This window comes from Chaetodon trifascialis, chromosome 9, assembly GCF_039877785.1.
Source record: "Chaetodon trifascialis isolate fChaTrf1 chromosome 9, fChaTrf1.hap1, whole genome shotgun sequence".
Lineage (NCBI taxonomy): Eukaryota > Metazoa > Chordata > Actinopteri > Chaetodontiformes > Chaetodontidae > Chaetodon > Chaetodon trifascialis.
In genome coordinates, this window is record NC_092064.1 from 10904535 (window position 1) to 10917021 (window position 12487).

Consider the following 12487-nt stretch of genomic DNA (forward strand, 5'->3'; position numbering starts at 1 on the left):
GATAGGCATTGCGTAAATCTAGCTTGGTAAATACCTTAGCCTGCTGCAGCTGGTCGAAAACAGACGTCATCAGGGGCAGGGGATAGCGATTTTTGACGGTGATGGCGTTTAGGGGGCTGTAGTCGATGCAGGGCCTGAGAGATCCGTCCTTTTTCCCTACAAAAAAGAATCCGGCCCCAGCTGCTGACGAGGAAGGACGAATAAGCCCCGCCCTCAATGATGACTCTATGTAATCTTTCATGGCTGCTTTCTCTGGCCCGGAGATGGAGTACAACCGGCCCTTGGGTATGGGGGAGCCAGGAATCAAGTCTATGGCGCAGTCGTAGGGCCGGTGTGGGGGAAGTGACAAGGCCTTGCTTTTGTTAAAAACCTCTCGGAGGTGGTGGTAGCAGGAAGGCACGGAGCTCAGGTCGGAGGTTTCAGAGTCTGTGGCAGAGGTGACAGAGAAGTGATTGATAGCAGTCATGTTATTCCCCTGGACCGGAACCGGTTTGCGGTGGTCCACACAATCCTTCCCCCATCCCATAATAGCCCCTGTTACCCAGTTCACGTGGGGGTTGTGTTGACATAACCAAGGGTAACCTAAAACCAGAGACTGAGAGGGTGAAGTAACTAAGTAAAGGGTCAGGAGTTCCCAATGCCCCTGGATCTGCAGATCCAGTGGTTCAGTGGCGTGAGTGATCAAAAACAGTTCTTTACCGTTGAGAGCCCTGGCTTTGATGGGACTGGCCAGGGGGTTCGATTTTAACCCCAATGTCTCCGCCAGCCCCCAGTCAATTAAGCTCTCATCGGCCCCAGAGTCTATGAGTGTCTCAATGTTCATAGTGATGGCATGGTGCGTTACCTTAACAGGCGTCAGGCTGCGCGGAGCGCGGTCCGTGGCTGGGGGTTGACTCACCTCCTGGATCTTTTTGGCCGGACAGGTAGCGACGAGGTGATTAGATTTGCCGCAGTAAAAGCAGCTGCCTTCCTGCTGGCGTCGTCGTCGCTCCTCCGGTGTCAGCCGTGTCCTGCCAAGCTGCATGGGCTCCTCTTCCCTGGTGGGGAAGGAGGGAAAACGGTGCTCAGGCGGTGAATCACGGAGAACTTGCCCCCCCGGGGCAGGAAAACACGGAGCCCTCTCCGACCTCGAACCACTGCTCCGCGGTTGCCGGAGCTCACGAACCCGGTTGTCAGTCCGGATGGCAAGCGAGATGAGTGAATCCAGGTCCGCAGGCAAATCCAGGGGCAACAGCAGCTCCTGGATATGAGTCGCCAGCCCCTTCAGGAAGACATCGTACAGGGCGGTGTTATTCCACCCACTCTCCGCCGCCAGGGTGCGAAAGCGAATAGCATAGTCGCACACCGAGCCCCGGCCCTGTGTCACTCTGCTCAACTCCCTGGCCTTTTCCCTGTCAGTCGACACAGGATCGAAAGTCATCATGAGAGCAGTTTTGAAGTCTGTAAAAGAGGAGCAAAGCGGAGAGTCTCGAGCCCACTCAGCGGCGGCCCAAGCTTTGGCTCTCCCTGTCAGGTAGGAAATCATGAATGCAATTTTCGACTTGTCTGTGATGAATGCGTGCGGGAGCTGTTCAAAATGTATAGAACAATCAATAAGGAAAGCCCTGCATTGTCCTGGTTCCCCCGAGTATCGCTCCGGGGAAGCCAACTTGATTCCCATCCCGGCCACGCCCTGGGACGCGGCCGCAGCAGGAGCTGGGGGTTCCGGCGCCGCTGATGGTGGGGCTGTCTGCCGCAGGTGGTCCGTCAGCTCCCTCACCTGGGCCGAAAGCTGGCCAAGCTGACCCACCATCGCCGTCTGGAACTCCTCCTGACGAGAGATGCGGGCTTCCTGAGCCTGTAACGTGGCCGCCCACCGGCCAGCCTCTGCTGAGTCCATACTGGCCGAAGTGTACTGTCAGGCCCGAACTCAAAACAGGACTCAGGAGCAGAGAATGACAGTGAGCAGACTTTATTTGAGTCAAGACAACCTCTATGCAGAGCAAACAAAGGGGCTATGAAACCTGATCTATGAAAATACTCAACTACTCTAGAGAAAACAAAAAACACTCCAAAGGAGGAAAATATCTCAATCACGGATCTATAAAAATTATCAAAATCAAAATCACTCACAGAGAGGAAAATCAAGAGGCTACAAAACTTTAAACTAAAGTCTCTCCGAATGGAGAAAGAGCTAACAAAGAAACAGAAAGAACAGGACAGAAACAAAAAACTCTCCTAAAAGATGGAGGCTAGACTCACTTCAACTATGAACTATATGAACTGAAAATCACTCCAAAGGGAGGCAAACCAAGAAAGCAAATTACTCAAAAGACTATAAATGCTAAACTAAACTACAGAAGTTACAACAAAAAATCACTCTGACGAGGAAACAAGACTTACAAATACAGACTGTGGCTGTGAGCTATGATGCAGGCTTTGGTGATCGGACATAAGACGAAACACTTCGGCACAGGACAAAGGGAGACGCAGACTATTTAAACACATGAGGGTAATGGGGAACAGGTGGACACAATCAGGAATCAGGGATGACGAACAGGTGACACAAGAGGAAGGGCAAGTGATCTGAAACGAGAGGAGAGTTAGACTTTCAAAATAAAACAGGAAATGACAAGACAATAACCCAAGACAGGACGACCTCACCGCAGTGTGACAAGCTGTTTCCATCAGAATCCCTTGGCACTGCGGTGACCTGCTGGGCAACTCAGCGTCCTTTGAAATATTTCTAAAAACACACTTTTTAATGTCTGTCTCATTCATCCCAGTCATGGTCCGTAGACTTAGCACTTTGTAATATTTTCCTTGACTTAAAGTCTGTTGTGTTTGCATTTTGTTTTGTATACACAGTTTTATTCATATCATCTATATTCAAAGCTATTTCCTTTTTAGCTTGATGCAGTGGTGGGGGTGTAATCATGGCACTGCACAGCACAGCACTTGGGCTTTGAGCCTCTGAGACCCACCAGTAGTAATAAGATGATGGTTGAACCACAACAAGAAGTAGCATTGGTGGTAAAATGACACACTATATTGTTCCCTGCAGTGCAGGAGGTGCAGCTTGGACAGGTGTTCAATTTCCATCATGTTGAGGCAGAATACATCTTTGTGTGAGGAGGTGGGTGTGTATGTGATGGTAAGAAAGAAACATTTACGCCTACAAGTCTCAAAAACACTTGTATATAAATACAGTACATGAAGTTTATTAGAAATTTTACACTTAATCATAGTTTACGGACATAGTATAATCAAGTTATTAGGACATATAGTGGAGTTTAATTATCACTTCAGATATATTAAACCCTTTTAAATTTTAACAAGCTCCTTTAAGTGTATTTCAACTCAGACTGAGATAAAATATGATGCTTAATCAGACCAGTTTAATTTGCTCACATGTAACATGCTCAACCGTGTTTATTGAATTTCCCCTAAATATACAGTACCTACGCTAATGATGCATTACATTATTCTAAAATAATATAATACTATACCTAAATATCTCGACAGTGTGTATGTTGTGCAAGCACACGCATGTTAAATCTAGGTTTGCCTGATTCATCTGCCTGCGGTGCTCGTCTGTTTTTATGTCTGTATGCATAAAGAAAACAGCTGTTTGCTTTAGAGAGCTTTCTTACAATAGGAGTTTCAGCTTTCAGCATTTCACTGTTTGACAATTTGCAAAGTGCATGATACACATCATAATGACATACAAAAAAAAAAAAAGGCAGTGGTTGCATGGGAGTCTTTGAGTGGGCAGTTGACCCTGCAGCTTGTTTTTCCCCATCAACTTAGTTCTGCATCCTTGTTCCCAGCCTTCCTCCTTTGTTGCTGTAGTTTGGCACTGCAGAGCATGTTTTAAATCCTGGGGCTCAAGTGGAGAATCTGGGAGTCAGCTGGATCCACAGAAGGGGCATCCCCCATGGTTTTGAGATAATTACTTTTTTCCCTTATGACAACCCTATTGAATTTAGATTATGCCAATAACAAACCTGCGACGCTGCGTGCCCTCTGCATTGCATCTTGTCAATAGGCTGTTAATGTGCCCGACCCTTGTCTCATTTTTCTTCACGTGGCATCAGCTGGTCCCCCTCTACAACCGCAGCGGCTGCCCACAGGCAAGTACAACCAACACTGTGGCAGATGAGGCCGACAGAGGAAGTCTCATCAATAATGGAGAGCGGTAGCTGGGGGAGTCGTGCAGAGGAATTGTGGTGGAGTGAGTGAGAAGTGCAGCTGGTGTGTTTGTCTCATTTCTCCCAAATGGACATTTTGAAATGACGTTCCCCAGAGGGCATGCACAAGAGGAAGGAAGCTATTAATAGCTGATAGGCTGAATAAGTTTTCAAATTGTTGTTTAGATATGTGCCTGGCCATTTTTCCCTTGCTGTTCTGCCATCCTTTTCCCAAGAGAGCTGTACATATATACTAATTAAAAACACAGGAAAATATATAATATATAGTTTTTATCAATACAGGCCATGCAAGTCATACTACATGACGAAAAGGTGAACTACCCAAATAACTATCCAGCTGAAGTCAGCTACATGGGTGTAGTCCTATTACACCCAATGAAGGCAAAAACAAAAATCTCATCAATTTCCTGTCTGTCAAGCAGCATATAACTGTACCTCATCAGAGTCTTCAGAGGGAAAGACACACACAATGATTATCTCTCGAGACAGCTGTCTAGATTCAGACAGAAACCCCATCACCGAGGCACTGAGAATGACCTGGTGGCTGTTATAGTATGGCAGCGTCTCCTCCCAGCTGCCATCCTGCTCATTCCCTTTCTTCAATGCCCCTCATTGTATTAGGAAGAGGAGGCCCATTCTTACTCACATCTCCCGTGCTCTTGTTTCTCCAGGGAGCAGCCCTGAGGACGTGAAAGTGTTGGGAGAGTTTGGATGTGACGCGGCTTCCACTGGTTTGGACCTCCTTCAATTGCACACATCTCTACTCGCCAGACGGCACCAATTAAAGCAGGCTTGAGACAAAGAGCTGTGGCAGTATCCGACGACACGACACGCGAGGAGGAAAGGAGTACACTGGAGGAGGGGCCTGTGCTTGCTGCAGACGGGCAGAGGACTGCTTGTGAGTATCCTATTGTTCTCATTGTTGTGGGGGAACACATTTCCATACAACTGACCAGGACAATGCTGCCCACCCCCCTGTATTTGATGTGTTCATAACCAGAAAGAATTTCATCCAAGAACGAATGCACGGTATTGATCTCTTTAGGTGAAGGATATTTCTACCCAGCATTTTTTTTTTTTTTTTTTTCCAAGTATATGACAATTGTTACTACCGGAGACACAGACGGACAGGCTGACCTTGACAATCTTGCTTTGTCCTCTCTTTTCACTGTCACCTATATGCCAAAGGAACAAACACAGCTGCCTAAGTTCAAAACTCTCTGAGCATTAAAGGATAAAAGGTTAAAGGACGATGCAGGTGAAAATATCTCCACTCACTATCTTTCTATTTCTATCTCCTTCTCACTCTGTCATGGCTTTCTTCCCGCTTTCTGTCTCACTTCTTGTCCAATAGATGTTCCATTTTCACCAGGAAAGCCAGTAGAGGAATTAGGTGGAGGACAGGCGAAACGATCTCTGCTGCCTACGATCCCCCTGGCCTTCGATATTATTAGAAGTTGATGTATGTGTAGGCATAGTCCATGGGTGCGTGAGGGAGAAGGCTGGGCAGTGAGGAAGACTGGGATGGGGGGGTGTGAGAGCTCACAAGCCGATGCCGCTGGTGACTGAGGAAGGAATCTTAAGGTGTGGAGGCAGCAAGTGATCAGATAGTGAGGTGGGGGAGGGAGAATGAGGGAGAGAGGCTTTGGCTGTTCAAGCGCTGGTAGGCCCCTTCGTCTCCTCGCTACCAAAGAAAATATCAAGATTTCTTACCGGCAAGCCAAGGCTAAGATGAATCTGAACCTTTTGCTCTCATATTGGCTTTTGTCTGGTGCAAACAAACACAGCTGAAATGCAGGTTAGCACAGATCTGTAGGGCTTACATAAAACACAGTGCCCTGGATCACACCACCAGTCCACAGTAGCGCTTCACACTGCACCAAATATTAAACATGGACGCCTGGTATTTAGGTAGATATCTATTCTTAAAAGTTCCACCCACTATTAGATGGCCTGTTCTCAGCTTAACAGTGAAATAAAAAAAATAAGGCTTTTGTTAAAAGGCAGGTCATAGATATAGTTCTTGTGCTTTGACAGTCTAGCATTCATTCATACATTCATGGTCCCTACAGGATGAATTGTAACGACTGTAGTGATCTCCTGACTTTCCATCTAGCGCCATCATCAGGTCAACTTATTTATGTCCAATATCTAATACTTTGACCTGCAAAACTAATGACTTTCCATCAGACATAGCTGAATTTTGTGTTTAGTATTAATTAGCAAATATTAGCTGTTCTCTGCAACAGTTAATGTGGACACATTTGCCTGACGCTGCAGTGGGCACTGTGGAGTAATATACAGTCTCCAGGGTGAATATCTTGTGTTTATATGACTCATCCATCCACCCCACCTTCCTCCATATGCAGATTTTCTTGCTCTTTATATTATGTCACCTGACTTCCCCCTTTGCGCCCATCATAATTACTATGGCCACTAGTCATCTCCACCTAACAATAAACATAAGTATGGGTTTTAATAACCTACTTGCCCGACCTATACAGCCATTTTTCTCATGGAGACAGAATGTGGAAAAGCAAGCCTTCGTGATTGGCTCAGTCACACCAAAAATGCACTATAATCAGAGAGGCAGACAAATTAACAGTGGTGTTTTACAGGGTAGTGCAATCCAATATAACAGTCGTGCAGCAAATCCTATGCTTTTGAAGCTTTTAATGTGTAGTTAAGTTTTATTAAAGCCTCTTTTTGTTGAAACTGTGGTAAAGAGGTACTGATTCAACTCAGCGATAGTGTTTGATGATGCAGTCCCTGATGTCGTTTTACTGGGGTTTGTTATATTGTTACTCTACTGCATCACATTAAATGTTCTTGCATGCAATATTCCTGCACAGGCAGCCTCACTTTAGATGACGGCCAGGCAACCTGTTCGCTCGTGTGGGGGCTTCAACATGTGAGAACAGGCATGATACCGCAACGTCTTCTTGATTGTATATTTATTTACAATCTCTCCACCAAGCTTAGAGCGAATACCATATGTTATATAATAATTTAGATTGCACTCTCAACCCCCTTAATTGGTGTGAGCTGGATTAGCACTGACTAATCAACATAGCAGCCTCTCATCATAGATTTATAGATAGCCATGATTGCTGCCAGGGTGAAATTAACTCTTTCAGTCTGCAGGGAAATGTTGAAAGATGCCTGGCTGAAAAACACTCCCTCTCACACAGGCACATGCACACGCACGCTGGTACATATATGCAGATGAGACTTGTCTGTTCCTTCTGGCTGTCTCTGTAGAGCTGTCACACATGCTGCGTCTTGGAGCACCAGGAGACCGGGGTTGACTTGAATTAAACTGAGAGGATGTCCTTTCCAGATCTGCAGAGGGCCACAGAGACACATCCGCCCCCAGAGAGAGCCAGTCAAAAAGACAGAGGGAGGGAGAGAGAAGGAGATGAATGGAGGACGAGAGGGAAAAGAAGGGAGGTTAGAGGTGGGTGGAGAGGGGGAGGAAGTTAATAAAAAAATAGAGGCAGGAGAAATTGTCTGTGTGAGCAAGAGAGGGATAGAGGATGAGGTGGAGAAAGAGGGGGACAGGAGAATAAAAAGGAGGTAGAAAACAAAAAAAAAATGTGTGGGTGTATGTGCCTGTGTGACAGGTTTTGACAGACAAAAGAGCAGACATACTTACAATATATTTGCTCTTGTGCAATGTGCATTGTTGAATAGGGAGACCTGAAATGTTCGAAATTAAATGAGAGATTATCAAATAAAAATCTTATGAAAAAATGTAGATCTGCTTGTATGGCGTGATCATGAAATTGTAAAACTAAATATTATAAAATATTACTTCATCCTGCTCCAGCAGAGTCTTTCATGGGATTACACTCTCGCCTGTCGGTCTGATTGAATGACAGACAGACACACACTTAATTGATTAGTTCAGCAGCCTTTGCCACTTTTTAAATGTGAGATATTTTTCTTTCAGTTTTCTCCATATTTGGTGTTTCTATTGATATCAGTCAATTTGTTGATTAATTGAGAAAAGATTCATCAGTTCTGGAAATAATCTTAAATTGCAGCCCTTTTGGAAATTAATTAATTAATTACTGGCAATAATCATTGGTTTTCATCGTAGGTTGTAGATGAACTCAAAATCCTGACAGTGTCCTGACAAGACCATACTTGTTATTCAGGAATTTCTATGCAATTCTAAACACCTGAAATATGAATGTGTCAGGCTTCTGGTAATAAACCCTATAGTCAGCAATTAAAGGCAACACAGCACCAGCTGCATATAGAGGAGAGACGATTTTGATGTTGTTCTCTAAGTCAGATGCAAAAAAAAAACAAAAAAACAACACACTGGCTGTACTGTATGTGTTAATCAGCCTCAGTCTTTATCACAGCTGCAGCATTCAGACTAATCTCCTAAACAGTGGCATACTATACCAGTGTCTAAAGCGCTAAGCATATACAGAACAGTACAGTCTATGTTTAGAATAGATTACAGTAATGTATAACCTGACCTGAGGCTGCAGAGCAGATTTAGAATCGGCCATTATTTTCTATATCTCCCCTCCAGGCATTTTTATTAACAGTACGTGCGTTTCCCATTCTGTTGGTCCTATGTCTTTGCCATGCTCTGGATGATAAACACTCTAGAGACCAAAGTTTTTGTAGAACAAGAAATTGGAACATAAATTATTAAGTGAGAATGCGCCTTTCCGAAAAAACATCCATTGTATTTTCTCCTTATGCCTGCAAACTAGGCAATCCTTGAACTTCCTGCCTAGGTTTCAGCTCGGCGACGGGGTGAGCTTGTTACTCTTAATACAGGGAAGACATTGCTCATCATTGTCGCTCCACCAAATCTACTGTGAGCTCTTCACAGCATTTCATATGCCCTTTGTTGCACGAGCTCTTTGTTCTGTAATGCAGAAATTCCACAGGCGCCGTTTTCTCATTTCAATTTCAGGGCATTAGCTGCTGAATCATTCGCACATTAATGATGAAATTCCAAGCATGACGCGCAATCATTGTGTGTGATTACTTACATGGAGGGGGGAAATGAGCAGTTCAAAGATAATAACACACACATTTGGCGGTTTTAGGAAGTGCTTAAATACATCAATATTTACTTGCTTTTTCCACCTACACTACAATTACATTTGTCCCCTTGGCAGTTTTTTGGAGCTTTTATTCTTACAAGACAAGCGAGTATAGAAGTGGCTGACCTAAAAATTTGTGGTGAAAAAGTAGCTGCCCTGAAAATGCTTTGTGAATGAGTTTTTGTGCTTTGTAGTTTATCTTGTGTTCCACCAGTCATTTCTCAATGTTTTCTACACTAAGGCAGACCCTCAAACTTATAAATAATCGCCAATTGCTAAAATCTGAGGAAATCAATGACTTCTTTTGAAACATGCAAAACAGAATGTGAAAAAAAAAAAAGTGAGAATTTTTTATTTCAAATATTTAAAAAATGCTCAAAGGGCTGTGTGCAGCAGCTCTGAACTGGGATGCAAAATGTGAAGCATGTGTGCAAGGACACAGATTTCTCAGACATGGATAATGTTGTCTTGTAAGGTTAGAAGGAGAAAAAAGTGTTGTGCCATGATGCAATTGATTGCAATTGTATTGTTACCATGAGAAATGTCTCTTAACGTTTCCCTCTTGAACACTGAATTATTCAGTGCACAGCAACCTGGTTTCAGAGTGTAAACTATTCACAGAGTTATATGGCTCAGTTACTGTACAGAACAGAATGACAAATCGTGGTGAAAAACAAGTCTTTTTAGCACACAAAAGGCCAAAATGAGCACAGTAGATCATTTAAAGTTCACCATTTGAACAACTCCATTCCACCTAAACCAACATGACCCAAATAAGTGGTTCAGTCTTCCAGACATTTTGGGACTTCTCCACAAGCCAGCTGGCTGCAGCACTGTATGGTACCTGCACACAGTGAGCTCCTGCAAGATTAGATAACTAGGACTGCTCTGAGACTCAGCGATGTCCTGGGGAATTGTGAAAGTTGGTGTTGAGTTGTCTGATGAAACCCACACGCGTACAAACAACACGCAGCCATATGTGTGCACACGAACACACAAGCAGAAATATAAGCACACCCACTTGTACACACACACAGCTTGGCACAGCCCGAAGGCTTTTCAAAACTTAAATCCCCCTGAAGCCCATCAGACCACATCAGTGTGTGAGTGTGTGTCATTACAAGGCCCTAGGCCAGCCCAACTAGCACCAGTTAACAGGACACAACAGCCTTAAGTGAAGCACAACACCCCCAGATTTGCACCATCTCTGCTGGGAAGCGAAGAGGGATACACCAACATCGTCTCACCCTGCAGCGATTCAACCCCAACAAACCCCTCTGTAGCAATCATACCGCTCTATTTTCTAGCCCAGCATGAAGCCACTGAGCACATTGGGAGAAAATGTGTTTGTTTTTTTTTGTTCTATATGATCTGAGCTCTGTGCACTGAATTATGGTTAGTCTCACACAGTCTGTTTAAGTCTTACCAGGTTAGATTTAAGTGAAAAACACTGAACCTAGATGTGGAAGTTGGACCAATCAGTGAACTGAGGGGAGCTTGGATGACGACACAATTCACTGTGACTCAAAGCGGTTCATCTAAGTATCTATTTTAATGAGGCATTGTACATATAAAACTGCATGGTGCAAAATGGCTTCCCAATTTTAATCAGAAACTGATTTTAGTGGATAATCAAGAACAAATGCATCAGTGTTACCAGAACAGCTTCAACGTGTAAAATGAGATACAACAAAAAATGACAGAGCCCAGCAAGTGATGCATATTCCAGAAAACCTTCAAGTCCTTCTATGGCAAAACAGGTCATTTGTCTCTGAAATCCAAAATCACCCATACAGCATGAGCTCTTTGCTCCCGTGGCTCTGAAGGTACTGGAGAAAGATTGCCTTGAGTTACAAGAAACCAAAGTTGGCTGAAATTTTGAACTGGTCTATAGTGTTAGTGCAGTGTAAAACCCACGCTCAGTTAACGTCTCAGCACTGCTGCAGGGCTGTTTGTTTCTGCTGAGGACAGCCTCAGTTAGGAGTGGGAAAAGATCATGTCAACGCCTCAAGTGAGGAGAGAACTCTTCAGTCATCAAAGATCATTGTACAACCAACATCAGAGAACATTGTACCAGAAATGTCTGCTTAACCTTAAATTGTGGGCAGGGTCTGTGATGCTAAATCACAGTTTCATAGTTGCTTGATTTGTATTTCAGGCAACGGCGTCAACATGTCATCCACCAGTACCTGTGTAGTACTTCTGGGCCAATCAGTAACACCTTGTTTTGGTCTGTAATGATTGTCAATCCCCCCCACTGCGACCAATCAGTGTAACTTTGAAAATTTTCCTGAAACCCAAGACTGAGATGTATCATTATCATCCAGTTCATATTGTAGTGTCTGCGGCTTGTATGTAGATGCACAGGCAAAAGAGACAAACAAAGAAATGAATAGATGAAGATTAGCAGTCGTGTTCTGTGATTGTATCATACAACACGATCAAAGCAGAGAGGCTGATAATGAACAGGAGCGTTTGAATGTTCTAAACTTGCCAACCATGACAAAACAAAATGACACACACAGACACACTCATTCAGTGTGTGGAGTGGTTCACACACACACACACACACACACACACACACACACACAAAGAACTGAAGTAATATGCAGGAAGTATTAAGCTGCTTCCTCATGAAGGACTACCCATTGAATGTGTTCTATGTTTGAGTGCGCCTCCAGTTCTCAGGTCTGCCTCAACTCAGAGCTGCATAAAAATCCATGTGCTGGTCTGAATTGGACCAAGAAAGGAATCAATAGCAGGCCGATAGAAATCCTCACCGATGCTCAGCCAGACATTATTCTATAATGCAACACCGAGAGAGAAGAGAGAGAAGGGGTCATTTCTCTGGCCACCGGCATCTCTAAATGCTCATGACGAATTGAGCACAAGAAAGGCAAGGAAAGCACATCCTACTCAAAATCACATTCATTCTGCATTCCGCAAATTTTCTAGAGAGGATGATGATGCTTTTTGTTGAAATGCTTTCGCCACAAAGTTGGCTTTGTTCCTAGAATGATTTATCACATTTGAGAAACAAATTCATTACAAGAAATTTCGATGCAGAGACTGACAGAAAAAAATGTGGAAAATCTTGCAAACACTGCCAGTGATGAGGCATGTGACTCAAGTAAACATTTGACATATTACATGATTACAACTACATGAACGGTTGTGTTAAGCCGATGACCTTTCGTCTTGTTTACTGTTTATACACGATCC

General features: G+C 44.0%; 1 protein-coding gene across 2 annotated transcripts in view; it reads left to right on the forward strand.

Annotated features, from left to right (window-relative positions):
* Positions 1 to 12487, forward strand: part of b3gat1a (beta-1,3-glucuronyltransferase 1 (glucuronosyltransferase P) a) — a 77239-nt gene that overhangs the window by 37388 nt on the left and 27364 nt on the right. For both annotated transcript variants that reach the window (XM_070969820.1, XM_070969819.1), the window contains exon 2: positions 4862 to 5088. The gene's annotated coding sequence lies outside the window, so the exon portion shown is untranslated. The remainder of the gene's footprint in view (positions 1 to 4861; positions 5089 to 12487) is intronic.